Source organism: Panthera tigris, chromosome B3 (genome assembly GCF_018350195.1).
Source record: "Panthera tigris isolate Pti1 chromosome B3, P.tigris_Pti1_mat1.1, whole genome shotgun sequence".
Lineage (NCBI taxonomy): Eukaryota > Metazoa > Chordata > Mammalia > Carnivora > Felidae > Panthera > Panthera tigris.
This window is the reverse complement of record NC_056665.1, coordinates 14,412,945-14,440,445: the sequence shown is the minus strand read 5'-3', so window position 1 is coordinate 14,440,445 and position 27,501 is coordinate 14,412,945.

Below are 27,501 nucleotides of genomic sequence, written 5' to 3'. Positions count from 1 at the left end.
AGTAAGAAGTTTTATACTCAGTAGATCTGCTTTACCAGAAATGCTAAAGGAATTTCTTCCAGCTAAAAAGAAATGATACAGAAATGTGAACATTTAGGAATAAGAGTAAGGCAACAGAAATGACTGATATTGGGGTAAATATAAAAGACTAACTTTATCCTCTTGAATAACACACACACACACACACACACACACATATGGCTGTTAAAGTAAAAGTCATTATATATTGTTGGATATATATTATATATTGTTTTATATATATATTGTTGGATTAGGCATTTGACGTATACAGAAGTAGTTCGTATGACAACAGAAGATGAAGATCAGTGTGGGGGGGGGAGAGGAAAGGAATTGATACAGTTGCCAAGATTTCAATTTACATAAAGTGGTACAATATTAAGCATAAAGATTAAGTGTGCCTATTGAAATCTCTAGAGCAATCACTGAAAGTAATACAGAGATATGTACAAATGCCCAATCAATAAAATAAAATAAAATAAAATAAAATAAAATAAAAATTTTCTAAATCTTCAAATGATTCAATAGAAGAAAGAAAAGGAGGAATACAAAAACAGATGGACTATGAAAAAAAAAAAGAATAGAATCACGGATAGAAACCTAACCATATCAATGACTGTATTAAATGTTAATGGTTTAACTACTCTAATTACAAAAAAAAAAAAAAAAATCCAGAAAGGAACTACTGACAGAATAGCTTAGAAAGAAAGATGTCACTACATGCTGCCTATAAGAAACACATTTTAAACACAACAGTGCCCTAGTGAGAGTAAATGCCTGGAAAAAATACATGTCATGATAACAGTAAGCATTAAAAGGCTAGACTGGCTATCTTAACAACAGATAAAATAAAGCCAGTGAAAAGAGTACTACCAGAGATAAAAAGAAATATTTCAATAGCATAAAAAGAAATATTTTGATGTGATAAAATGGACAATTTATGAGGAAGACAAAAACTATCAATGTATATGTTCTTAATAATATAGCCTCAGGGTCCCTGGGTGGCTCAGTCGGTTAAGGTCAGGTCATGATCTCGCAGTTCATGGTGAGTTTGAGCTCCGTGCAGACAGCTCGGAGCCTGGAGCCTGCTTCAGATTCGGTGTCTCCCTCTCTCTCTGCCCCTTCCCTGCTCATGCTCCGTCTCTCTCTCTTTCTCTCTCAAAAATAAGGAAACATTAAAAATTTCTTAAAATTATATAGCCTGAAATTACAAAAAGCAAAAAAAAAAAAAAATGACAAAGGGACACAGAACATTTTACAACCACTGTAGAAGATTTTAACAAATGTCTCTTTTCATGAATCAATAGATCAGAAAAAATCAGTACGAAAACAGAATATCTGAAAACTACTATCAAATACCTTGTTCTAATTGACATTTCAGTCATCATATCCAACAGGTGTATTATAAACTTTCTTTTCAAGAACACATAGTAGAGTCCCTATAATAAATCACAAATTGGGATATAAGACAATTCTTGTTAAATTTAAAAGGATCAACATTATATACAGTGCATCCTCAGCTCACAAAAGGATGAAATTTGAAGTCAATCAAAAGAAAACATGTAAGAAAAGCCAAAAATCCAGAAGTCAGACTTCTAAATAATTTATGGGTCAAGGATGAGATCACAAGGGAAATTAGAAACTATTTTAATAAAAATAAAACATCTCAATATTTGTGTACTGCAATTAAGACATATTAGTTATTTCTAATTATACTAGAAAAGAAAATCTGCCTTAGTAAAATAAGTCAGATAAACAAAGACCAATTTTATAAAAAACACAAAAGGTAGTCCTTCATGTTAAAAGTAATGACATCAGACATCAGTGAATTCTCAAACCCACAGCAAGAAATTAAGAGCACCTGAAAGGATAAATACGTGGGTAGAAATATAAGCTATATATATTTTTCTGCTTTTATTTCAGTTCTTCAAATGGCACAAGATTGCATAAAACATAATTACAGCCCATCATTGTTGGATTTATAAGGGATGTTGATACAAAACATAGGACAGTAATAGTAAAAATAAGGGAGATGGAAATAAAGCTATAGTGTAACAAAATTTCTGTGTCTTACAACAATTAATCTAAACGTGATAATGAATTTGTGATCCATAGAATATAACTAAAGGTATGTACATAAATCAATGGGGAAATAAAAAATGGTGCTAGATAGAAATATATATCAGCCTTATTAGTATTTGACATATTGTTATTCATCATTCTTTTGTTACTGTTTCTCTTTCCCTATGATCTTATCTTTCATATAAATATGAAAGATACATATATAACCAAATATATGTAATACCATATGTGTGTGTATATATATATATATATACATATACATATATATGTATAAAACCAAATATACTTGTAAATAACACCAAGTATACATGTATATAATTTTGCATACATTGTACTATGTAGCAAATTATATATACAATTATATCAAATATATGTGTGTGTGTGTAGGTATGTGTGTGCATATATGTATGTGTGTGTGTGTGTGTGTATGATAACATGGCAGGAAAGGAGAAATAGGATAACAAAAAGACATGAGACATATTAAAACTAAATATGATGTAAATTAAATCACAACAGTAATTATACTACATATAAATGGACTATTCCTCCAATGAAAAAGCAGTGATTGCAAGACTAGATAAAAAAACAAGATTCAGGGGTGCCTGGGTGACTCAGTCTGTTGACAACCATCTCTTGATTTTGGCTCAGGTCATGATCTCACCGTTCCTGAGTTTGAGCCCCATGTCAGGCTCTGTGCTGGCAGCGTGGATCCTGCTTGGGATTCTCTCTCTGCCCCTTTCCCTGTTCCCCGCAACCCCCCCACCTCATTCTCTCAAAATAAATAAACAAACTTAAAAAAAAAAGAGCAAGTTTCATCTACCTGCTGTCTATAAGAAATTAATTCGAGATTTAAAGACACAAACAGGTAGAGTTAAAAGAACAGAAAAGGATCAACCATGCAAACAGTAACCATGAGAGACACGGAGTAGCTACAGGAGTATTGGATAACACAGACTTTATGACGAGAAATGCTGCTAAAGGTCAATATATGTGGAAGATACGATAAATACAAATGTGTGGGCATCTACCGATATAGCCCTACAACACATGAGTAAAATTCTGATAGAATTGAAAAGAAAAACAGACAATTCAACAATGAAATTTCAGTACTTTGCTCTCAGACATAGAAAGAAATCCCCAATGATAGAAAAGAATTGATATTGGTAGGGTGGTTCAATTCTTTTCAACATTATCAATATTTTGGCTTCATGGACATTTATGTTGTGCTCTATCTGATCACAGCACAATGTGCTTTCTTTGTTTTTAATTTTTTTTTAGTGTTTATTTTTCAAAAAAAAAAATTTTAATGTTTATTTATTTTTGAGAAAGAGAGAGACAGAGCATGAAAGGGGGAGGGACAGAGAGAGGGAGACACAGAACCCAAAGCAGGCTCCAGGCTCCGAGCTGTCAGCACAGAGCCCGACGCGGGGCTCAAACTCACAGACTGTGAGATCATGACCTGAGCTGAAGTCAGATGCTTAACTGACTGAGCCACCCAGGCACCCCTAGCGTTTATTTATTTTTGAGAGAGAGAGAGAGAGAGAGAGAGAGAGAGAGAGAGAGAGAGAGAGAGACAGTGTGAGTTGGGGAGGGGCAGAGAGAGAGAGCTGTGGGACTGGAACTCACCAACCACGAGATCATGAGATCATGACCGGAGCCCAAGTCCGACGCCTCACCGATTGAGCCACCCAGGCACCCCACAATTATACTTTCTTTTTAAGGTCACATGAAACATTCTCTAGGATGGGCTATATGCTAGGCCATAAAATAAGTGTCAGTAAATTTAAAGAGATTAAAGTAATACAAAATATGCTCTTTGATCCCCAAAGAATTAAATTAGATATCAACAGAAAGATATTTGGGAAATCCTCAAATATTTGGAGATTAAATAACATACTCTACTAAAAAAACCCTTGTCTCAAAATCTCTACAGAAATTCAAAAATATATATTTTTATAAATGAATGAAAAGAAAATATCAGAATTTATGGAATGAAGCTAAAACAATGTTTAGAGGGATACTGATGGTTTCAAATCACGTATATTTGAAAAGAGAAAAAGTTTGAAATCAATATTCTAGATTTCCAACTTAAAATACTAAGAAGGGCAAATTAAACTCAAAATAAAAAAGAAAGCAATAGTAAAAATTACACAGAAATCAATAAAATAGAAAACTTAAGAATAGAAAAATAAAACAATGAAGCTAAAAGTTATTTCTTTTAAAACATTGACACAACTGAAAAGCTTTTAGTTAGACTAAGACAACAAAAGAAAGACACAAATTTCCTAAATTGTTTGGAAAGAAATTAAAGCATTTCTATGGAATATTTTGAACAACTTTTTGCCAATAAATTAGATAATAAATGGAATGGAAAATTCTTAGGAAGACAAAAATTACCAAAATCGTGTCAAGAAGAAATATGTAATCTCCTAACATCGAAAAGCCCAGAACCAACTATCTTCACTGAAATATTCTATCAAATACTTAAAAGAAGATGAATACCAATCCTTCACAAACTCTCCCAGAAAATAGAGAAGTCTTCCTAACTCATTATATGAACAGTATTACTTTACCAAAGTCTAACAAATATGTCACAAGAAAACTGTAGACCAACATTTCTCGTGAATAGATACTCAACAATCCCTAACAGAATATTAACAAACTGAAGCCAGCAAAATATAAAACGGATTATACACCATGACAAATGGAATTTAGGCCAGAAATGCAATGTTGGTTTAATATAATACAACATAGCAATTTATATGCTATATACAATATAGCAATTTATCAATTAATTAATATAGTTAACCCGTCAACTAATGCAACATAGCATATTAGTAAAGAACAATAATCACGCAGTCACCTGAACAGAGAAAAGACATATGGCAAAACCCACCACCTAGTCATAATTAAAAGCTCCACACAAATCAGAAATAGAGAGGAACTTCCTAGGCCTCATAAAGGTCATCTACCAAAAACCTGCAGATATCATCAGACTTTACGAACACAGGCTGAAACTGTTCTCCTTAAAATCGGTAAACCAGAAAGGATGTTCACTCTTGCAACTTCTACTCCACACCGTCCTAAATTCTAGACATGCAGTGACGCAGAGAAGAAAAAGAAAAAGAAAACTAAAATATCAATATCGACAAAGAAGAGTTCAAACTGTCTTTTCCTGCAGTTGACATGCCTTTATGTATAAAACTAGGACTAATAACTTAAATCGAGCGGTCATGCGAGACAAATGTGCAAAACTCAACTGTATTCCTATCAACCAGAAATAATCAAAAAATGAAATTGACCCTTTACATCGTACCTCAGTACCCATGAACTTGTGCTTGTGAGTGGATAATCACATTGTGATGTATTGATACAATAAGATACTATTAAGCAATAAATAATAAATAAATACATCCATAAAAGAATGAGGTATGAAACACGCAAGAACAAGGATAAATTCCAATTATTATGCTATGTGAAGAAGTCAAGCAAAAAAAGAGTATATGCAGTTTGAATCCATAAATCCATAATACCTATGATTTAGAAAAAAATGCTAGAGGGGCGCCTGGGTGGCTCAGTCGGTTAAGCATCTGACTTCGGCTCAGGTCATGATCTCATGGTTTGTGGGTTCGAGCCCCGCGTCGGCCTCTGTGCTGACAGCTCACAGCCTGGAGCCTGCTTCGGATTTGGAGTCTCCCTCTCGCTCCCTGCCCCTCCCCCACTCAAGCTCTTGCCCTCTCTGTCTCTCTCCCTCAAAACTAACCATTAAAAAAAGTTTAGAACACACACTTAGGAAGAAGCTTTCTGGCCCTCTGGGAGTGGGGGTGACAAGGAGGACAAAGAGTGATGAGGAAACCTAGTGGTGGTGGGTTTCTTCATAATCTGTGGTGATGACTTCGCAGGAACATACATGTATCAGAACTGATCCATTTTTACTCCTTAAACACGTGTGGGTTATAGTGCTTCAATTAGACATCAGTAAAACCTACCAAAAATAGCGGCCTCTGGATGGTTCAGTTGGTGGAGCGTCTGACTCTTGATTTCGGCTCGGGTCGTGATCCCAGCGTTGTGGGATCAAGCTGATTCTCCCTCCCTCTGCCTCTCCCCCGGACCCCCCGCTTGTGCTCTCTCTCTCTCTAAAGTATAAAGGGGGTAAAAACCTACCAAAAATGAATACGTAAAACCCCTATGGTTGTCCATACTCATCCGGAAAATTTTCCTTGTTTTTTGTTTTCTTTTGTTTGTTTGTTTGTTTTTTCAGTATGACATGTATCAAAGTCTTCTATATGCATATGAATTAGTTTTAGCTTTGAGTGATAGAAAACCTAAGTGGATAACGGTTTAAATCAGGGGTCAACAAGCTTCTGCAAAGGGTCAGCTAGCAAATAATTTAGGCTTTTCAGGCCACTCGTCATCTCTCTCCTGGCTTTTTGGTCATTCTTGATATGTGGCTTCTGCCTTATGGCCCACAGCGAGTAGCTGCTTCAGTATCAACCACGTATAGATTTCCACCAACAGGAAGATGGAAAGGAATGAGAAGCATATTCTTTCCTTTGGCTCTTTCTAGCAAGTTATATACAGTTTTGTTTACATTTCTCTGTCTGGAAATTAATGACGTGGCCGCACTCAGATAGATACAAGGCAAGCGGAGATATGTAGCCTTCATTTAGGATCACCATGTGTTCAGAGAACCGTCAGTGTTCTATCACTCAGAAGGAGGGATTAGGCAAAAGGTTTTCTTCTACACCTTCTAAACATACTATATACAAAATCTCGAATGACATGAAGGAATCAAAATGGAAAATAAAGTTTCAGATGGGACGTGTGAGCTGGATTTGGTTTTGTTTTTAAATAAAAGTAATATGTTCAGGCTTAGAAGACATTTGTTTACATTAAGGAATTTAAGATTCCCCTAACAATACAGAGGCAACGTCAAACATCGTGTGTAACACATGCTGTGTGTCAGATTCAGACAGGCCTGGATTAGAGAAATCTGGTTCTGTCATTCATTGTTTATGTGAAAGGTAACAAGCCTCCGAATCCTAGTTTCCTAACCTGTATAATGGGCAGATGTGTTTTGTGTAGTGTGTCCATATCTATGTATTTGCAGAGGAAGAGTGCAGTGTATCCATTTAGCATTGTAGACAAATTACACGATTCTCTTCTGCTCTGCTCCTCAAAGAGTATATCGATTGAGGACGATTAATTTCCAGCATCTACACCTTATTAAATCTTTATACAGAACATGCAGAAGAATTTGAGGGCCTGGGGCACTTGGGCGTGCCCTAGAAATTAAAAAAAATCACATGCATGTGTGTGTGTGTGTGTGTGTGTGTGTGTAAATATAAGAAACTGATAACATCTTACCGGCATGTAAAGTTGAGCCACTCACCGCAAAGCCATTCCTGAAACTGTCATGCCAACCAATCTCCAGAAAAACACTGCAGGGCGAGGTCTGACTTTTGAGTCATTCTCGCACTTGTTGCCAAGAAAGTCGTGGCTATTACACATTTAAATGAGATGGTTACCAGCCTGTTTTGAAAATAACTTGCGGCCATAATTGTATTCCGTTTTAAAACAGCTTAGTTTGGTAATCCCTGTTTGACAGGTGACAAAGCCAAGACGTAGAGCAGGTACCTGCCTCGTAACGATAAGCAGACGTCTGTTGCTGAAGCATACTGCCACTGTGGGAGTCTAAGAGTGGAAGAAATAGCTGGTCGATCTGCCTTCAAGAAATTTACAATCATGATGACACCTCGTTGGTACTGGGCCAATCAATCCTTCCCTCTGCAACGCAACAGTCCTGGATGCTGGGTATTTCACTGGCTATAGCAGTGGGCTTAGCACTCAGACGCCAGTTGCCTTCAAATTCTAGTCCCCCACCCTCCCTGGATACATTTAGTTCCTATGGGAGCTATAGAAACTATCTGCCTCATGTGATCATTTGGGGAGAGTGAAGATACCAAACTGAGTGTGTGGCCTACTTGTTACTGTAACTATCACTCCACGTTGGGAGACAGAGGTTGCAGGCCGGGGACCAGGTAAAAACTTGGGCTGGTTGCCCACCACCTTTGGCCTGACCACAAACTCCCTGGAGATATGTGACCCTTCTCTTCAGTCATCCCAACCAGGTCACCATCACCCAGCCACAGGCTAACCCCCAATATAAGTCCGGAAACCTTTAAAGATGTAAATTTGGTTTAGTCGTCAACCTCCAGAGTTTCTGATTTTAATTTTATCTATTTTGAAAGGGGGGGGGAAGAGAAGAGACAGGGAGGGACAAAGAGAGGAAGAGAGAGCCTTCACTTTGTTTATTGAAATTGGGGTCCCTGCATCTCACGCTATTATTTGAAAGATCATGTAAATAAGGGAAGGAAAGGGAGAAGGAAGTCACTTTCCGAGCCTACAAAAATGGAAAACCTTGTCTTTTGTCACTGCTCCCATTCGTATTCCGCAGGGATAGTTGAGACGCAAAGCCAGGATTGAATTATAATTTAGTGTATATAGTTAAAAATTACTGATTATCGCTTGCTTCCTTAATATTCTCAAATGGAATAATTCTGGAAATTCTGGAAACAAGAAAGTGATGATATGGGTGGAAATGGCTTCATCGAATAAGGTGACTGTCCTCTATTTTATCATTATATGGGAGATATTAAATAGGTAGAAGCATATTTATTATTTTACTTCAATATTCAATATCATGAATAGATAGCCTAAGTCCCATTATGCCAGTGACTGACATTTACATAACATTTCCAAAATAATAGGCCATTTACAAAATTATAAGAAAAATAATCCTAGAGTAGTATTTTGCCCTGTTTCCTGTCAAAAATTGGTCAGAATATGTCAATACACTTTACTGCTTCCAATTGATGAAACATAAATTTACCTAATCGTTTGTCTGTGGTTTCACATTTAACTCATTTTTTTTCTTTCTATTTATTTTATTTTTACATCGACATAAATAACATCGCAATGACTTATTTTGGGCATGTTGTTTCATATTTTGAATTTATCCTTTCGTAGAGATTTCCAGAATTATGAACACTGGTTAAATATCATTAAACTTCTTAGCCTAATTGATAAGGCTACCCAGTATGCCCCGTTCTCCAGGCTTCCTAAGGGAGATGAGAGAGATTTTAAGAAGGGACTTAGATTGGTAAAGAGTGTTCCAATCGAGGGAGGGAAAGAAAACAGTCTCGAATATGTCTGCCCCTACTCCATAGCGGGTTAGTCTTCTTTCAGAGAAGAGCGGTATTAAATCCAACCGTTAACTGATGTTTTTATGCTGTTGACAGCTTGGGGTAAAACTGCACGAAAGATCTTTACTATGTAGAGCACCCTCTGTGAACTTTGAAGGGAATTGATATGCAGAGTAAAATATATAAATAAATAAGTCGGAAACAAGAAAAGTCCAACATGGCCACCTTTATTGTTTTGGGGGCATCTGGTTTTTGGCCTCTCCTAACCACCCACTGTTCCCTGTGGCTGGTCGGACCCGGCTGGGTGGCCAAGGGAAATGCTTCCCAGCAGCTGTTTGGTTCCTACAGGTGTAGGTATTCCTCTTGAGGACCTTACTTTTCCCCCCCAAACCTATCACTAATCATAATTTGTCCTTTATTGGGAGAATAGGCGATGTTTTAACTGCCATGAGCAACTCCTTTCTATTCACTGACCTTTCTTTCTTTTTTTCTTTCTTTCTTTCTTTCTTTCTTTCTTTCTTTCTTTCTTTCTTCTTTCCTTCCTTTCTTTTTCTTTCTTTCTTTCTTTCTTTCTTTCTTTCTTTCTTTCTTTCTTTCTTTCTTGTCTCAACACGTTGACGCCTTTTGTTGACACTGTTGCAAAGATGGTCCCTGTGCGTACGTCAAAGAGGAGAGCTTCTAGGTAGGTGATTTAAGGTATGAGGCTCTATGTCAGTGTTGAGTTATGGAGTCTGGCGGGAGGAGCCAAAGCTGGTGTTTGTGGTAGTTGTGGTTGTAAGTTCTTACCTCCTTTTGGTTCTCAAAACGAAGGATACAGTCACTTAAACTTTTCCAGTCAGGCTCTTCATCTCCACAATGACATTCTTCATGCCTGGGGTGGGGGGTAGGGCCCTCTTTATTTTCCCTCTCCACAGCGCATGGTCCCAGCTGTGTGGCTCCCTTCATGAATATGCATGAAATCAGATATGACATTGCCCTGCTCCCATTAATAATCTTGTCATCTGACTTGTGCTCCAGAAAGCTCCAGCCCCATGGCTTCTCAGAGCAAATGTAGCCTGAAGAAAAACAAGACAAAACAAAACAAAACAAAAAGGTCATACCGTTTAGTTTATCTTTTTATTTGACTGGGATTCCATATCCCAACACTTGGGCCAGGGCTCATGAGGGGAGCTCGGGAGGGGGGGAAGGGGGAGGCAGTGAGCACAGCTGAGGAGAGAAGTCAGCCCCTGTGTGAATGGCCCGGCTTGTTGGGAGCCCAAGCGGTGGGTGTAATGGTATGCCAAGTGACCTTGAATATAGGCGCTGTGGGTAGCCCCAGCTTTTTTGTAAAAGCAGCATTTTCAGTGGAGGTGTGGGTTTCAAGCCTCCCCGTCATCAATCATCCCAGGCTATTCTTCTCTTTGACAGCTCAGTACAAGGCCTGACATTTGACACCCAAGACCCCAGGACTTGACTTGCGCACAGACACAAGCTGAGGCCCTCAGGGAGGGGAGGAGGGGGAAGGAGGGGGGCAAAAGGCCGTTATGTTTTTCCTTGTTGTTGTTTTTCTTTCTTTTTTCTTTCTGTTTTCTTTCTTTTCTTTTCTTTTTTCTTTCTTTCTTTCCTTTGCTTCCTTTTTGTTTTTGTTTTTGTTTTTTTTTGAAGCAGCTAACTGAGGACGTACCAAACAAATTCTGTCACGGGAACTGATTCTACAGGAGAGTGTCACAGTGAATGTTCCTGCTGCTTTGTGATTTTTCATGCTGTTCAGGGTGCTTAAAATAGCTCCGTGCAGGCTGTCTGGGGCAAATATCTGAGCCTGCCCGGCCACTTCCCATTTGGCCGGATTGAATCCAACCTCAGCACTCAAGGATAGATTGGTGGACAAGGGGGTTATCACTTTCTGGACAATGGCTCATGACATTGTGACCTGAGTGTCATTACATCATACTGTCACCTCAGAGGAAGGCCACCCTCGGGGTGCTTTCCCTTTGGAAAATTGAAGAAATTAAAAAGAAAAAAAAAAAAAGAAGGATAATAATTCAGGTTCAGATATGAGCTCACTGAAGTTCGGGGTCAACTAATGAAAGTGTTTCAAGGGATCAAATCATGGTAATTGGTGTTAAAAAGAATTACGTAATTTATGATTCTAACATTGAAAGAGTCTAAAAGGTTTACAACATGCAAGTCCCGGGATTTCATGGGTGAAGGTCCAGGTGGCTGTGCCTCAAATCTCTATTCATCTCTGGCCAGTTAAACTGAGTGCCAAGTCCTAAGCACGCGAGGCCAATGGTGTGTGATTAAATTCTTACCCAAGTCTGAGACCTGACAGATCAATTGATCAAGGATTTTTTTTGACACTGACTATATGCCCAGCCCCTTACGGGTGTCATAGAAGATACGGACACTCTAAGAGACAGTCCCGGCCCACACAGATTCTACCTTCTATTCGGAGAGATAAAGCACACATTGATAAGATAGTGCGTTAACAGGACGGTAAAAACAAATGTATTCTGATACATCAACCGGGTTGTCTCCAGAATTGCTCAACACATCTTTCATTCTGGAAGCATCGGCATCCCACACACAGACTGGAGACATCACGTGTTTCTTCCCCAGTGGAAATGTGGGGAAAATATTGGGGGGGGGGTTGCTGCTTAGAGAACGTAGAAAGCTTTTTAAGGACATTTAACAATACAAGGTTACAAATGCAGAGTTCAATATTCGGGGTGGTTCAGAAACTGCGACCAGAGAAAATATACGATATCAGCAGTAAATGGGGTGGCTACATTAGAAGTACTTTACTATTATTTTTTTTAATTAAAAATTTTTTTTTTCTTGTGTTTATTTATTTTGAGAGAGATAGAGAGACAGAGTGCCAATGCGGGAAAGGCAGAGAGAGGGGGAGACACAGAATCCGAAGCAGGCTCCAGGCTCTGAGCTGTCAGCGTGGAGCCCGACGTGGGGCTCGAACTCATGAAGTGTGAGATCATGACCTGAGCCAAAGTCTAACACTCAACCGACTGAGCCACCGAGGTGCCCCGAGGTACTTTATTTTTTCTTTTTAACTCATTTGCTATAATAAATATACGTAACTTCCTGTTGATGAGTAAAGGTGACAAATTCAAAAACATGGGTATATGCAGTTATCTGGAATCATATCCCACTTTCATTTTGTCCTACAGTTTTGCTCCCAGTGTATAAAGCCTGTTAAGATCTTTTTCTTTTTTTAACCTAACCTTCCATTGATGGTTAATAATGGTCTTGCTCCTATGAAAACCAAGACGGATCGGCCTCTGAGCCTGAGTGAGGCTCTTGACAGCGGACCAGAGGTCCTTGTCCGTGTTCCGACACCACCCGGTTCTCTAGCATAGCACCGACAAGCTGTGTTAACTTGGGATCACCTCCTCTGTCTTGCTCCCTAAACTGTGAGCTCTTTGAGGGCCAGGCCCTGTCTTTGCCTCCGGGGGGTGTATGCACTTTCATTGCGTCCTGGAGATGTGTCCCTGCCTCCCCAAAGGAGGATAAATGAATCCTACTGCGGGATAAGTGAATATATGAGTAGATATCTGCTTCTATGTCCCTTAGACAAGCATCGTCATTATTGTTTTGGGGTGCTAATTTCTGCACCCGTAGATGGGCACATATTTTTTAGCCACTGAGTTTTGTTTTGTTACCACTCCTGGTAGGAAACAGACCTGTTCCTCGGACTTCGTGAAATTCTTGTCAGGAAGGGATTTTGATAAAAACTCGCCAGATTCTCATCGCCTTCCACTGAAAATCACTTGTTTTTTGGTTCCTCCCTAAAATGTGCTCTTTTTCCTTTACCTTTTTCTCTTCGTTCCCCGTCTCTTTTGATTTGCCGTTCTTGCACTTTTTACCTTACAAACTCTCTGAGGGAAGGGACTGTGTTTTTACATTTAATACTTCAAAATAAATTGCCATTCATAATGATGTGCACTTAAGTTTCAGATAGTCAGTTCTTGTCCAGAGTAGGTTCTTATTATCAAGTTATTTTGTTTACTTTTTTCAAGTATTTTGCGATTCCATCCGTGGATGCATGAATGTTTGGAGAAATGTGTTCTGGTAATTTCACCTGGCCTTTCTTTTTCCCTTGGAAAACTCCATCCACAGCCGTCAAGAATCCTAAGTCCAAACCATGACTTTTCTTCCCCACTTTGGTAAAGAAGTACAGAAATCTGCACTTTTGCAGAATGAAAGGTCTTCGTCTTGAGGAAAATTCTTTGATCCATAAAATAAGAATTACGCTTAGCCACCAGCTTTTGGACACAGAGTATTCTCTGTTTAGTGCAAAAGATCTACAGTGAGGAGTCTGAAAATGTCACACAGTGGAGATGATTGCTCTTAATATAAATAGAATGGTGCTGTTGAAGCAGAATGCAAGACGAATGCTTGGTTTTGTTTTAAAACTTAGATATTTCCTACTGTTGGCCAAAAAGTGGAGTTCGACATTGGTAGCGAACAACGTCGAAGACCATGATTTTGACGCTTTTGGACTATGGTTTCAGTTGCGCAGAGGAATTCTGTGGTTATTTTTCTCATCTGGGCTCACTGTGTATCACCACAGAATTGGAATTCAAGAGATGAGCTGGTATTTCTAATCATGTTGATATTTCCCATGTAGCTTCTTAGTCAGCTCCTTGGATTCTTCACACAAAACTATAAAAGGTCATCAATTATAGGGACCTTATGTAAATAGTGGGCTGTTTTGTGATTCTATTCTGAGCAACGTTTATATACATCTGCTCAAATAAATTAATTTTCTTGTCCCAAATGACTCATTTAGTGGAACTAGAGGTTCTCATGCCAATGCAAATAGAGAAGGGGAGAGAGGGCACAGGGAAATGGGGAGGATGAGAATTCATTTCATAATCTACCAATTTATGAGTGCTGGCACATAATATTTAAATGGAAAAGTACTAAGCAAATATTTATATGGGGAAGAAAAAAGAGAGAGAATTATGAACCTGTCTTCTTGTGTGGAACATAACCATCTTGAGGGTATGGGTGTGGATTTAGATGTGCCTGCGTCCCCTTGGTTGCATTAGCTTCTGGCTTTATGGTAGGATTCACTTTTGTTTACTTCTCAGAGCCTATGTTCTACATATTCAAAATCATAATAATATGGTTTTCCAACTGGAATAACTGAGAACTAGATTGCACAGCATTTTGATCTTCTTTCAGTATGACAGTCCTGTCCACGTGTGTGAGGCATTCCATAGTGGCTGAAGAAAGACTTGAGGACATTGCTCGAGAATGTTTCAGACTCAGAGGAACCTGACAAATCCTTGAAACTCCACCTGAGGCTTGCAGTTATGCCATATGGATTTTAAAAGTGGTTCCTTTCCTTCCAAGAAAGAAGGTTCTTTACAAAGCTTCCACCGTGTTTCCATTGACCCATTGCACTGTGTCTTATAGATCACTCCAGAATCTATATTGGCCTCTTATCATTGGTTTGATCCCAATGAACTCCCCACCATGGCATTTATACCCTCTCACCATTATCTGGCATCAGTTATCCTATTTTGTGATATTAATTGGTACTATCATTTCATGATCCCACCTTTCAAACCTTATGGTTGGCCCTTTGACATTGCTTGGGATAGCCATAGCTTTGTAAGTGACATTGGCATTGATCCTTTTTCTCCAGCGTGTGCCCGTAACTGTCTTCAAAATTCAGTTCATCTTTCTTCATCTAAGAATTCTTCCTGAACTAAATAAACTCACCTTCTCTGAATTGTTGCTCTGTTTTGTGTCTCTTAAATTTTATGCAGAACGCACGTATTCCCGTTTTTGACGCTTCTTTTGTGTTTCTTACGGGTTTTATTTCTTTCCTACTTAGCGTTTGGAAACTTTTCAAGAGATGACATTTAATTTTTTTTTAATTTTATATGAATTATATCGCCTAGCAGAGTTCCCTATATAGGATTAAAGTTTTCCTAACTGCTTCTTGAATAAAATTATGGTTAATTAAATGTTGCTACAGATTCCCCATTAGCTCGTACTATTCTCTTTGTATAAATTTTGCTTTATTTATATCATTCTCTAGACAGATAGAAAGACTGATTCATTGATTTGCATTTCAGTGTTGATAGTCCTCTCCCTGCGTTTTTCGTTTTATCATGGTAGTGCTTTTTGGAATAAAGGCTCATTTTTAATTGTTATTCACTTATTTATTTTTTGGTCCTAGGATGGCCATGGTGCATCTAGACTGCATATAACATATTTTTAGTGGAAATTAACATGAACAATTTACGGCCAGCACTTCAAGCTTCGTGCCTTTGAATTCTCAAATTCCAGCCTCGCAAACGTCACTGTGCTTCCAACTGCTTGTCCAGTAAATTAGATCCAAGTTCAAGCCAAGTCCAATAAGTTAGGTCCAAGTCTCAATCCGAGTTCGGGAAATAAAACGAAGATGCATCATTTCAGTCCTGTCCTTAAAACCACATGTTTATGGGCGCCGGGGTGGGTCACTCGCTTAAGCATCCGATCTTTTGTGTCTGGCTAAGGTTCGTTCTCACGGTTCGTGAGTTCGAGCCCGCTGATAGCCTGGAGCCCGCCTGGATTGTCTCTCTCTGCCTCTCTCGCTGCCCCTCCCCGGCTCACACACCCTTCTCTCTGTCAAAATAAATACGTGGGCCTAAAAACCCACATTCTTATTAAATAGATTGGTGAGTGATTGAATCCTACCCAACTAAATAAAACAGGTGGTTGGGTAGTTTCTACAGAGGCGTCTGTTCTTTGAGTCCTGCTTCTGAGTGTTTTTGCATTTAAGCACAGGGAGAGCAAACCCTACTTTACAGCATTATAATGAGGAAGGAACAGGCTACAGGCGAAAAAACGGAGGCAGGGAGAAGACAGAGCGCAGATGATCAGAACGGGTTCGAGTGCCACAGGATTTGGTTTCGACGCCACCTCTCTGCTCCCTGGCCTTGTCTAGGCTTGCTATGCCTCCATTTTCCCTTCTGTAAAATAAAAATAAAATGCAGCTTTACAGGGTTATTGGGAGCAACCCGCGGCCCACGGATGTTACCTGCTAACGTAGCATCTGGCGGGCCGTGGCCTTTCCTCCCACGACGCCACCTGTCGTTCCTACGATCGTTTTTATGAATGAAGCAGGTGGACCTCGCGCCTGCTTTGGCCAGGGCGGGGGAGGGGGGCGGCGGGGGGGGGGGCATTCTACCCCGGGTCACGCCACAGTCAAGCACACGCTTACTTGGGCAGCACAACCGCCCCGCTTGCAACCTCCGCGTGTCTCCAGTTCCATCTGTGTGGGCTGCTGGTGAAGGAGGATGGCAAAACTGAAGGGGAAAATCCAGGCCCCCGAGCATCAAACAGAGTATATTCCCCACGCCTACTCCACGAGATTAAAGCCATGGATTGTCAAGCGGTTATTCAGAATGACTAATTTATATGTATATATGGAGGATGCGGCTGGAGAATTTTTTTTTTTTTTAAGGGGCTGGGGGGGAAATATGATGCTCTCACATTCCCAGTGGTGTTGCCACATTCATTTTCCTAGCGCGTTCAGCCTCTAGTATTTTCATGGATTGACATGAGGGAGGAATTCACATGTCACGGAAGATAACATCTCACTGTTGCCAAAGGAGTCTATTCAGACATGCATGTTAGTGGGTTGATAACTTATTCGGTATTGCCGAGGACTCAAAGATAGACATTTCGCCTTTTATCTCCATCTGTGTGCTCCCTGCATATTAAAGATAGTGCAGAACAGCCAGATACATCTTAACTAGCCCACGCAGAGAAGAGGGACTTTGGCTAGGCTGCTGTAAGGGCTGCAAAGTTGAAGGAACAAGATGTCACATGGCCTAATGACAAGTGAATTAAACATGCCGATGCCCCCAACTTGAGCTGTCGGCGAATGTAATTTTAAAGCTCGAACCTGGTGATAGTTTAGCGAGAAGAGGGGTAAGAGAAATGGAAGCTCGGCGTTTTCGCTGCCTCTCTGGCTTGGGGAGGAGGGTGCTAAAGCAAATCGTGAGGTTGCGATGAGAAAACAAGACCAAACCAAACCAGCGGGTTAACGCGTATGGAATCCCTTCATATCAATTGACATGTATTTTAAGGTGAAAAAAGGAAAGGTGAGAACCGCTGTAAACAATGGGTCTAATATGCATGGAAGTGGAACATTCCAATTCCCGGTGCACTGTGAGACAGGTGAGTACGTGGGACCCTGTTGGACACTGCACAAAAGCAATATCTCTCCTCTTTACGGTACTAATCGCTGCATATTTGTCCTTTATTCGAATGGCATGTTTTCTCTCTCCCTTGTGCGTGGTATTGAAGTGGGATCATTCAAGGTTATGTTCAAAATGTCTTTCAAATGGTGAAGTTGAGGACAGTGGTCCATTTATTTAAGTCAGGAAAATCGCAGCAGCTCCCAGGAGATCGGAAAACTGAGCCAACAAGTGACGTTTTGGTCAATATTTCTTAAAAAAAATTTAAATGTTTATTTTTGAGAGAGAGGGAGAGCACACATGTGCGAGCGTGGGAAAGGCAGAGAGAGAGGGAGACGGAGGGTCCGAAGCAAGCTCTGTGCTGACAACAGACAGCTGGGTGTGGGGCTTGAACTCACGAACTGCAAGATCATGACCTGAGCTGGAGCTGCACCTAAAACTGACTGAGCCACCCGGGCGCCCCTTGGTCAAAATTTCTAACTCACTTTTTGTAGTCATTCAGAATGTGCAGCTATGTTCATAAAATAAAAATGTCATTATATAAATGAAAAATGAATATTCCGGGAGAAAAGTTAAACTCTTTATGGCTATGGTAGTTCTCTTTAAAGTGCTCGAAAAGAGATTAGGAGAACATGAGCCAAGATGGCAAAAGGTGGTTACTGGATCCGAAGATTCCAGAGATTTTTATTTTGTGCTTCCTTTCCCTCGATTTTTGAAATCCTCGGACGTTAGCGTGTATTTTTATCACCAAGAGAAAATAACGTATAAGTGCTTCTTAGAGAATATTTGCTCTATTAAGACTCGTTATATGTACGGTCTGTATTGTTCCCAAGTACATTTTTTAATGTTTATTTATTTGTGAGAGTGAGAGAGCGTGAGCAGGGGAGGGGCAGAGAGAGAGAGAGAGAGAGAGAGAGAGAGAGGACCTGAAGTGGGCTCCGTGCTGACGGCAGCGAGAGCAGTGCAGGACTCAAACCCACAAACCGTGAGATCATGACCTGAGCTGAAGTCGGACGCCCAACCGACGGAGCCACCCAGGCGCCCCTCAGTTAGCTTTTGTCATATGTTCGGACCTTGTCTTCAGAATACAAAATGAAGTGGAAAACAAGCGCTTTGTGTCTTTGATCAACAGAGGGAATTAATCTGAGAGAGTCAGGAGCCATGTAAAATCGTGTCTTCTCGTCCAGCTGCCCATGCCAAGATGGAGAAGTTTGCCATGTAGCACCAGCTGCTGTTTTTTATTTTTTTAAGTTTTTGTAATTATTTTGAGAGAGACAGAGAGAGAGAACACATGCATGAGTAGGGGAGGAGGAGAGAGAGCAGGGAGAGAGAGAGAGAGAGAGAGAGAGAGAGAGAGAATCCCAAGCAGGCGCCACGCTGTCAACATAGAGCCTGATATGGGGCTCGAACTCACGAACGGGGAGATCATGACCTGAACTGAAACCCAGAGTTGGATGCTTCACCAACTGAGCCACCCAGGTGCCCCTAGCACCAGCTGCTCTTTAATGGATTGTTCTTTTGCCTCAGTTCTAATCCCTCCTATCCTTTTCCAGGTGGGCGTGAGTTCATTTTCCTTCATTGTCCTCATTTCCTTTATTTTCCAGTCGGAGAGTTCGCGTCCTGATTGGTGGGGAGCCTCACTGAAATCCTTGAATGGACAGGGTATGTTGTTAATTCAAGAACTATTTAAGGGGCACCTGGGTGGCTCAGTAGGTTGAGCGTCTGACTTTGGCTCAGGTCATGATCTCATGGTTCATGGGTTCGAGCCCCATGTTGGGCTCTGTGCTGACAGCTCACAGCCTGGAGCCTGCTTCAGATTCTGAGTCTCCCTCTCTCCCCCTGCCCCTCCCCTGCTCACGCTTTGTCTCACTCTGTTTCTCAAAAGTAAAAAAAAATAATAATAATAAAATTTAAAAAAAGAACTATTTAAAAATAAATGGTAACTGTAAATGTATTTTTACAGTGAGGCCATGTGCACTGAAAATATAAGTCTATACTATTTACATACGGGCTGCCATTGCACAGAAGTCACAACCTCCCATGAGAATATTGGAGGTGGTATAGCTTCGCATCCTACCACAATGCTCTTCAAGAGCATTTCTCCAAGACCACCCAGGTTAGCATCTGTGACTTATGACCACATCGATTCCCATAGAAATGTGTTGTCCCCGTCCAATGGACTAGTTCATCTTCTACATGACAACACGAGCACATCCTCAAGGAACTGTGGAGATGCAAAGGCAAAATGGCTGTAGAAAGAATCCAGGGTCTAATTATAAACGTGACAAGCAGGAACTTGCAGAAATAGAACAGAGCCATGCTGGGTGATGTGTCTATGGTGATCTGTCTATTTATAAATTGACGTGAGGCTCAAATCCTGGGTAATTTGACCCTCTCAATGAGAACACAATGTTATTCGTTCAGAAGTCAATTGATTTTGAAGAGTTGGTTAGTAATCATTGGGCCACCAAATTTTTTCTTTGATTATCCAAATTCAGTTGTGGGCTCGAACACAATATGATCAATGTGCTCAATATTTTAGTTTCTTCTTTACAGTGGATGTTGGAGTTCCCTAAATATATAACTGTAATATTAGAAATCATTCCCCTCTATACTCTCTCCTCTTAATCACTGTTACTAGGTGTTTATCTTTACAAACACATGGAATTTGAATGTATCATAATGTACTAATTCAAAAGAAATCTACTTTCCTGGATAAAGCACTTATGAATATCAACTATATGGGAATTTCTTTGATGTTTCTGGTAAGATTCAAGTGCATTTCAGTTCCATCGTTAGTAATGTCAGGATGAAAATAGCCATGTGTTATGGTCAACTTCACATCCAATGAATTGTGTCCATAAATTTACACTTCCTTAATACCTCTGGGTATATATTTGAGCCTGATAAATGTGACACCATTGGAGGTCCATTAAAAATGTGCCCCACATTTGATGCATCCATTAGGTAATACTTTATTCATTGACAGCTAATTGTATCTTGTTTTAAATCCCTTTTGCCTATGATGGAAAAAAAAAGAGAGAGAGCCAACAATACCTGCATAAACACTAATTTTGATTAAATTGGGTGATTAATAAGTATTGGTGATTAGTAAATCTTGTTCAACAAAATATTTTTAAATGTCGTATGCATGAAAACAATCAGCCACATGACTTCAACTACAGTCTCCATGTGACTGACTCCCATGTAATTCTCCGGCTGCCTTATTTTTAGTACACTGTTTGACTTTAACTGCATGACAGTCTTTTCTAAATGGTGACTTCCATACCCTGATTATATCCTCATGTCCCTTTCAAGCTTCTGCTTTCTCTTCTAGGCCTTGTTACTGTGAAAGTCACCACCCCGCCTTCACCATGGTCTTAAAATCGTTGAATCGACATTGGTTGCTTCTTCTCCCTTCTCTTGCTCCACTTGCCATGAGTTGTAAACTCATGAACCCATTCTGTTTTTGAAGTTCTTATGCCCATCTTTTTTGCTGTTATCACTCTTGCTACCTGTGCTTAAGCTGTCAATATTTATTGCAGAGACATCAATAACCTTCCAGTTGGTGTTCCATCCCACTGTCTCTTCTGACTTTAACCAACTTTAGCATAACTGTAAATTAGTATTCCTTTAGTATCTACTTGGAATGTAAGTTTGAACTCTGTTTCAAACTTTCAGTGGTTTTCAAATCCAAATTTCTAGAATAAATCCTTCCATATTTTGGCTCCAAACTTCTTTTCTAAGATTTCTTGCTTTTATCTCTGATATTCTTTGAGCTCAGAGTCATTCCCATCCTTCCTATAAGAAAAATCTAGGCAGAAAAAAAAAGTTAAAAAAAAAGGGGGGCACCCATCTGGGTGGCTCAACTGGTTAAGCGTTGGACTTCTGCTCAGGTCATGATCTCACACTCTGAGAGTTCTAACCCCACACCGGGCTCTGTGCTGATGGCTCAGAGCCTGGAAAACTTGAGATTCTGTGTCTCCCTCTCTCTCCCTCTCTCTCTCTCTCTCTGTCTCTCTCTCTCTCTCTGTCTCTCTCTGCCCCTCCCTTGCTCACACTCTGCCTCTCTCTCCCCAAAATAAACATTAAAAAAATAAAAACAAAAAAGGAAAAGTGGGGCAAGCTAAACATCAATAACTTTCCTTAGACCCATCAGAGAACTGATGTGGCAAGTCGAAACATCACCCTGAAATCTGAAGACAAATACAGCAATGGAAATCTATTTTCCAGGAGCAGAAGCTCCTGGGACCCAGACTGGTAGGAACACTTAAATGGCAATGTTGGTGAACTGCTAAAGGCAGAGTATGGATTGATTGATCCAAGAGGGGAAAAGCTGTTTGACAGTCTTAGGGGTCGCCATACTTTTTTGAGATTTCTTGCTAGGAATCCTGTGAGGATCCAAGAAGGATTCCTCTCGTAGACACGTCCAGAGCCTTTTCTGTAACAAAGGCTTATCTCTAGGGGGGAAAAGAAAGACCTCACCAGAGTGCAGTTCTGAACTTTATTCCCACTGGGAGAAAAGAATTCTGCAGTCCTGCACAACACATATGGCCGACAGACACATGAGAAGATGCTCAACATCACTAATCGTCAGGGAAATATAGACATTACCACAAGGAGATTTCATTTCACACCAATCAGCATGGCTAGTATCAAACAGGCAAGAAATAAAAAGTGTCGGTGAGAATGGGAAGAAAGGGGAACCTGGTGCACTGTTGATGGAAATGTAAGGTGGTGCAACCTCAGTGGAAAACAGTATGGATATTCCTCACCAGATAAAAAATAGAACTCTCATACGATCCAGTAATTCCACTACTGGATTTACCCAAAGAAAGCAAAAACCCTAATTCAAAAAGATATATGCACCCCTATGTTTACTGCAGCATGATTTACAATAGTCAAGTTTGGAAGCAACCCAAGTGTTCATGCAGAGATGAATAAAGAAAATGTGGTATATATATGCACGATGGAATATTACTCAGCCACAAAAAAGAAGGAAATCTTGCCATTTGCAACAACAAAGATGGATCTACAGGGTGTTATGCTCAATGAAGTGAGTCAAATAGAGAAAGACAAATACCATCTGATTTCACTCACGTATAGAATCCAAAAAACAAAACAAACCAACAAAAGACAGAAACAGACTCATAACTAAAAATAATAAATTGGTGGTTTCCAGAGGGGGGAGAGGGATGATGTAGGTGAAGGTTACTGAGAGTTAAAGTTATAAAATAAGTAACAGAGATGAAAAGGACATCCTAGAAAATATGGTCAATAATATTGTAATAACATATGGCGAGAGATGATGACTAGACGTTCCATGGTGAGCACTGAGTAATGTGTAGAATTGTCTTATCGCTATGTTGTAAACCTGACACTAACAGAGGTCAACTACATATTGATAATAATAATAACAATAAAACAGAAGGTAAAATAAAAACTTTCTCAGACAAATAAAAACTGAAGGAGTTCACTGAGAGCACACCTCCTCTATAGAAACCGTTAAAAGAAATTTTTAGGCAGAAGAAAAAGGACATAGGTCAAAACTTCGGATGTACATAAGAAATTAAGAGGATAGGAGAAATCATAAAGTATATTATTATTATTTTAATTAATCAGAAACATCAATTAAAGGTTAAATTAATGCTAAGTCAATAATAGTAACAACGTATTGCGTGATTTTAGTATACATATAAGTCTAATGAGTGACATCAATAGCCCAAAGGCTAGGAAAGAGGAATTAGGAATAATTTGTTATGAGCTACCTGTGCAACACACGGAGTGGTATGTTATTTGAAGGTGGATGTAGATCCTGTGAAAATGTATATTATAAACTCTAGGCTAATCACTAGCTTAGAAGAAAGCATAAAATTATACGAAAAGAGAGAAGAGAAAGTGGAATCACATAAAGCATAAGGTGGAAAAGAGTGGGAGGGAGAAACAAAAAACAAATTCAACAAGTCAGAAGCAAGTAGAAAGAGGGTAGATACTATTCTAGCCATATCAATACTCCCTTTAAGTGTGAATGGTCTAAACACACTATTTAATTGTAAGACTGTATTTAAAAATCAAATTATGTGTTGTCTACAAGAAACTCATTTAGATTTCTAGACCACATCTTTATACTCAGAAATGTTAACATTAAAAGGATAGACAAACATGTCATGCTAATATGAAAAAAAAGGAAAGAAAGAAAGTGGAAATAGTTGCATTAATTTCAGACCTTATAATAAGGACAATTACCAAGGATAAAAAGGGTCATTACATGATAAAGGGACTAATACTACAAAACGACATAACAATTCTGAACATGTATGCACCTAACAACAGGACGTTAAAATACATGAGACAAAAACTAATAGGACTGAAGGAGAAATAGACAAATCCCCTAATATAATTGGAGACTTGAATAGTCTGCTGTCAGTAATTGATAGATCAAGCAGGCAGAAAATCAGTGTGGATATAGATGACCTGAACAGCTCTATCAATTGACTTGATGTCATTGATATTTATAGAACACTCCATCCAACAACAGAGAACACATTCTTTTCAAGTTCACATGGAGCACCCCAAAAGTTAGACCTCATTTAGGACCACAACACACACTTCAACAACAAATTTAAAAGAATAGAAATGATACTTGGATTTTTTTTTACCAAGTTTGATCTTTCTCTCCTTACTTACAGCTAAATTAATCAGACCAGATCTCTTGCTATTCCCCACATATATTCTACCCTATCCTCCTTCACCTCTTTTATTTATTTACTGACTACCTATCTAAGGACACTGGATTGTATGTGGAGGTATGTTTTAGTCTCACCTTAGTCTGTAAGCTCCTTGAAGGCGTATTCCATTTCTAATTTATTTGTTCGTCCACTCTCACATTCCAGTATCTAAAATTCCAAACAAAGGAATTGCTCAAGAAATATTTTTTGAAATAATCAGTTTGAAAAAACAAGGCTATCGTGAGGGAATGTCTCTCTAGGAATAAACCAATGAGACCAACTGAATTATTGATGCTGTAAGTAGACACTCGATGAGATAACTCAGATTTCTGGGTGACCTAGACCATGTCCTCAGGCCTAGCTCACCAAAGAGAGAGTAAAGCTTTGAAAGGTAATCCAAAATTTGTTTGAACACAACATAGTAAGAAGAAAGGCATCAACATTCAGAGGGAAAATAAACAAAAATGGAAACAAATGAATACAGTCCAAAGACAGAAAACAACCAGAAAAGTAGCCTTCCAAGTGGAAGACTTTGGCAGTTAAGGCAGCATAAACACCAGAACATGGTGACTGGAAAACTTACTAAATGTAGAAGAAACATGTAAAGCAGATACAAACCATTAAACAAAGAAACTCAACAGACCTGAGTAAAAGATGATGAAGAAGGCAGAGGAGATTTACATCAGTTCCTGGTAAAGGGACAACGGGTGGGTGTTAAAACCAAGAATCCAACTCCACGACTACAAGTAATTAGTTGAAATATTTATGTTTCTGCAATGAAATAATTTACAAATAATTTTACTCAATCTACAAATTGCAATATATAATACGCAATAGTTTTAAAGGACAACTAAACCCAGCAATGCAAGCAATCCTGTAGGAGAGCAACTTTACGTGGGCGGATTCTACACATCACAGCGTGACTCCGCTCTTTACTGTAAGAGACTAGAGTCTTTGGTAGGACTGGTTTATCAAATGGGAGTTTTATGGGACTATCACGGGCTGGTTACATCTGCTCCCATATCATTTCTAGTGGTCCGAAATAAAAAGTTGTTATATTTGCAAATTAAGTTACTTTTTAAAACTCCGTCACTTACGTTAAAAAATAAACCTCAAATCAAAAAGCTAGAAAGTGGCCAGGCTGAGATTTAACTTTTGACTCTGAAAGTCGTATTTTTTAATGTTTAAAAAATGTTTATTTTAAGAGAGAGAGAGAGAAGGGGAGAGAGAGAGAAAGAGAGAGAGAGAGAGAGAGAGAGAGAGAGAATCCAGGCATAGGAGCGGGGGAGGAGCAGAAAGAGAGAGAGGAGAGAGAGAATCCCAAGCAGGCTCCGTACTGTCAGTGCAGAGCCCGATGTGAGGCTCATTCCCACAAACCATGAGATCATGACCTGAGCTGAAATCAAAGGTTGGACACTTCACCAAATGAGCCACCCAGGCACCCACGACAGTCATATTTTTATTAGTGATTGTTCTACATGAACATACTAGCTACAGCTCTCCTGTATAACCTCAAAGTCCCCAGTGTATCTAAAGTGAAGTTACATCCTTGCAGGGAGATGAGCATTCCTTGACCTTTTGAATAAGTCTTCATGTGTTTCACTCTCGAGGGCATCCTTTTAAAATCTTATGTGTCAATTACGGTATTAGCAAAACATTTTTTGAATTTATGACTTCAAGTTCTTCGTACCTTTAGCCCTCCCTCATTTCCATTCCATAAGCAAGCTGCGAAACCCCAGGGATGATTACAAACAAACACTCCGGGTCAGAACTAACAAAGACTTTTTAAAACAGAAACTTGGGGAGACTCTTCACATTGTGAGTAGAACCCAAATGAACACAGCCTCATTTCATCTTTTGGACTTAATCTACTCCTCTTTTTAAATAGAATATACTTTGATGTTAAAAAACAAAAACAAAAACAGGGCGCCTAGGTGGCTCAGTGGGTTGAACGTCGGTGCGACTCTGCTCAGGTCATGATCTCATGGCTCGTGAATCTGAGCTCTGCTGTGCTGACAGCTCAGAGCCTGGAGCCTGTTTCAGATTCTGTGTTTCCCTCTCTCTCTCTCTCTGCCCCTTTCCCCCTAGCACACGCTCTCTCTCTCTCTCTCAAAAAAAGAAAAAAAACATTAAAAAAAACCCTCACAAACTCTCCCCAAACTCTACCCACAAATCAATAGAAACATATGGATTTAATTGAATTGGTTTAAGTGACGAGATACATTACATTTGTAAGCCTTTATGAGTAATGATTTCTCTCTAAGGTCAATACTTAGGTCAGTAGAAAAATTAAAACCTAATCTATTACATTCTCTTCATTAAAGATTTTAAAATTTATTAATCAACGTGTGCTGTCTGAAATGTGTTTACAATAATGATAACTAAATAAAATATCTAAAAATACGTTCATGCTCGTACTAATTTCTAGCTTTTAACTGATATGAACAATGGCTTCTCTTATTGCATCGAGGTTGGTTGTGGGCATAATTATTTTTCCATTCGTTTTGGTTGTTCTAGACAAACTAAGCAAGTGAGCTGTGGTATGATCCCTGAAAGCTTCCTTCCAGACACAGTCCATAGAGCTCTAGATCTGGCCCCCAAAAGACATCTATGCTGGCATATAGACCACATGAAGACCGACTCATGAAGATTTTAAGAAAGCAATGATGGCAAACGAAGAATCCTATGGACGCCATTCTGCCACGGGTGTTACCTGTTAACCTGTGGCAGAACTCCTCTATAGTTAAGCTACCACAGTCCTTCTTAGCTAATGTGTTATTTATTTTGAAAGATAAACAAAAAGTGTCAAATCATAGGTTTTTCAGATGCAAAGGAAGTGCTGTTTTTATTACACCATTCAATACACTTTCTCCCTTCTAAATAGGTCATTACATTTCAAGCATTTCTCTTAGCAAAAGATGCTTTCTTCTCCTTTTTTTTTAAGTCCCAGCATAATCAGGAGGAATTTAAATAACTTTATTATTTGCATTTCAAATTACAGCTGAAGAGAGAAACTGAATGAAGTCAGTTTCCGGAAGTGCAGCTAGGAAAAAGAACTAACGAGGAAACCAGTGTTACCTGAGCCATTTCTGTACGATTAATGTTTAATCTCTCAAAGTCAATGTAGTCCTCTGCCCCCCCCCCAAATACACATTTCTCTTCTCCTTCCTTGAATTTACAAAAGAATGAATACATTCTGAAGACATGTTGGGGTGTGTGGACTCGTGCACCTTCTTCCACAGGCAGAAAATAAACACTAGGCGATTATTT